Genomic DNA, 3,198 nt, shown 5'->3' with positions numbered 1-3,198 from the left:
GGTATTACACTGCAGGTTACAAAGTTATTTGTGCACCAGACTGAATGTATTAACTAGGAGGATCAACTTCGATATCTTTTATTTTTTTTAGAAAAAATCTTTTTCAAATACGAGAGTATAGTTTTTGACGAAATAGAGATCGCAAATCCGCAATGCCAGCTTTTTAACTACATATATATATTACGTATATTCAGCTTCAAAAACTGCCGAATTGCGGAAATATTGTAAACAAACAAGCTCAGAACTACAAATATGGCGGGCGCAATTAAGAATGTAGAAATATCTCTTGATGCGCGCGCAGTTGGTCGAGTCACGTGATGCGGAAGCATATTGCTCTGAAACTACAAATGTGGATCAACATATGGGTAGTGTCGTTAATAGGATACCCAATAACGCCAATTATTCAATTAAAGCATCAGGCGTGGGGCATATAGAGGCGGAGTAGTTACCGCAGTTATGTTACCAAGCAACCCAGGAGTAGGTCGAAGCGGAAGATCGTCGGAAGCGGAAGGTAAGGGAATACGCCACACGCTCGCAGGATGGCAGTAGAGTATACGCCTGTAGGATGGGATACGAGTGTAGAGCTCAGACTATTTATATTGAAAGACTGAACCAGAGATAATGTCTTTCGCATTGTAAGAGCCTTCGAAATTATACAAAAACCTCTTAATATGGGGTACAAAATGCTTCATATTTTACCTAACTCGGTCTCAGAAATAACCATTGAACCAACAATAAATATAGTTATACGTGAACAAAATAGCTCTGATGGTCAGTGTATAACCCATCTGGATGTTAGTTTATCTATGAGCAAAATGAAATAAAGATATCATAAGTATTGAATAAACTCTTTTATGACTACAGGTGCCTTGTTAATTCACATATCGAAGAAACAGAGGTGGCACCATAAGGATACGGGTGTAAATTTAAAAAAACGCCCAAGGAAAGAATTGTATCTAACAGGAGCAATAGAATGATAAGCACAGCCCTGTGCTAGAGATAAAATATGAGATGACAACATTGCTTTATTTTTAAGTAAGTAAGTGAGCCACCTACTAGATGGGGATTGATTAGTGGGAGAGGCAATAGTGACCCGTATAGAGCTAATACTAAGAGCCAATATATATAATTTTATAAATACAGGAGGACGTCTTGCTGAACCCCTGGAAGAAGTACCAAAAGCTTATCACTGGTCAACTTCTAATAAGAATGAAAGTATAAACACTTAAAAGTAAGATTTTCTTGACCTTGACAGTAAACTCATACAATTTAGATAAGTGGAGAAAATTCATATAAAATTATTAATTATTACATGTATGCATTTATTTTCAGATTTGTTTGTTTTATATTGATCTGTCCTGAGGAAGGTGTTTATAAAATCAGAACAAGACACAGAAATGCGTCGACATAAGAACTTCGTTTTAACCGTTTTTAAAATTGTTTTATTTTTGCATAACTGTGTACAAATATTGTTTTTTTGTCATATTCTAATAGTGTAAGTGCTGTTTGGTACTCGCATTGACTATAGTAGAAGGAGATAGTGATCTGTGATAACGGAAGCACTGTGAAAATACTATGTATTTTTGAATAAAGAACTATGAATTTAGGCAATAAGCCGGTTTTCTTAATAAAATCAAGATAATATATGCAATTTTGTGTGTGATTGTGGGTATTTTATATGTATAGTTGTTTATCTAAATTGTTTGACAAGGTCTTGAATACAGTTACATTGAGGAACACAGAAAGGAATTTCCTTTTTGTTTTACTACTTGTATTACCCAGTCCTTTCTGTTTTATGGGAAACTCTTTTTTGGAAAGATTGTCCTAGCTACAACAGCCCTAGTTGCTTTTATTAGGCGCAGTTAATTAACTACACTGCCATGCAGCTTAATACGTTAACAGGACCTACTGTCATGTCTTCCATCAGTATAAGAGTTAATGCACATCTGAAACTTGCCAATTATGAGGATTTATTCAGACTTGTTGCTATTTAGTTTAGGTTTATGAAATCAATCCTTAAAGTCACTGAATTATATGGTAAAGAACAAGTTACTTACCTTCAGTAAGAATCTATCTGGTAGAGATACAAGTTGAATATTCCTTACCTTTGAATTTCCCCCAGGCGTCAGTCTAGATCCAGAGATTTTTCATCAGCAGTACCCCTGTGCATCGGTAGGCTCCGCGTACATTTACGTGGGTGCCAGGATGACGACGCAGGACCTATATAGATGCCGCCCATATGCGCGGATGCAATCTCTTAACACGACTTTCCACACCAGAAGCACAGAGCCATGAAAGTGGAGTGGAGTAGTGTGGCTCACTGGTTAGAGGCGGCAGGCCTGAGAGCAGAAGTCAGCCTGGGACCAGGGTTCAATTCCCGACGCGGCAGGGTCGTGGATCTTGGTCAGCGGACTCGATAATTCTCGCTTCGGTGCTTACTCTAATCAGGGGTTCCACTCGGCAACTCTGGGCATTAGCTTGCCTAATCTCCACAACGGCCCCACCAATTCCGGGGATGCCTGGCTCCACCTTGGGGACTCCCAGCAAGGGACCATCCCACAGGGAAAGCCAGGACGGGTTCCCCAGAGTTATACAGCGCCGGGACGCCCCGTTGCTGGGGCAGCTGTGCGCTTTACAAGTATACTACATTTACATTTACATTTACATGAAAGACACTGACCGCTGGTGCTTCAAAACTAGGGCCACTTAGGGAAGACCCTATGCATAGAAACCAGTTAGCAGAGCAGGGAGGATGGGAGATGTGATAAGGAATCTACAACTAATGTAGGTTACTACTAGATACATATTTACCAAAGGTAAGTAAGTTATTCATCTGATAGAGACTTTAAGTTGTAGATTCCTGATCTTAGAATAGATACCCCAGCAATACCATCACCAGAGGAAGGTCTGCGAACCAAGATCAAACTAGGAAGTCCTAGAGGACCGAACAGACAAAGCACCCGTTCCTTGGGAGTTGGCTGTCCAGGCAGTAGTGTCAGGTGAATGTGTGCAGGGATGCCAACGTTGCTGCCGGATGATTATCAAGGAGTGGGACTCTGTGTGCTAATGCAGTGGTTGCCACTGTTACTCTAGTAGAGTGAGCACCAAGCCCACAGGAGGTTCCTTCGCCAAAGCACAGCATAATTTAATGTAGAGAAAAACCCATCTAGAGATGGTCCATTTTTGAACAGCCCAACC

The 3,198-nt window shown here is 40.3% G+C and overlaps 1 long non-coding RNA gene across 1 annotated transcript; it reads left to right on the top strand.

Annotated features, from left to right (window-relative positions):
* The first annotated feature begins 358 nt into the window (after positions 1 to 358).
* LOC144819533 (uncharacterized) lies at positions 359 to 3,198 on the top strand. Its single transcript, XR_013607431.1, has 4 exons — positions 359 to 511; positions 1,144 to 1,231; positions 1,333 to 2,297; positions 2,673 to 3,198. It is a non-coding gene; the product is annotated as an uncharacterized LOC144819533 (long non-coding RNA).

Source organism: Lissotriton helveticus, chromosome 2_1 (genome assembly GCF_964261635.1).
Source record: "Lissotriton helveticus chromosome 2_1, aLisHel1.1, whole genome shotgun sequence".
Lineage (NCBI taxonomy): Eukaryota > Metazoa > Chordata > Amphibia > Caudata > Salamandridae > Lissotriton > Lissotriton helveticus.
The sequence above is the reverse complement of the archived record's forward strand: the minus strand, read 5'-3'. Positions and strand labels throughout refer to the sequence as shown.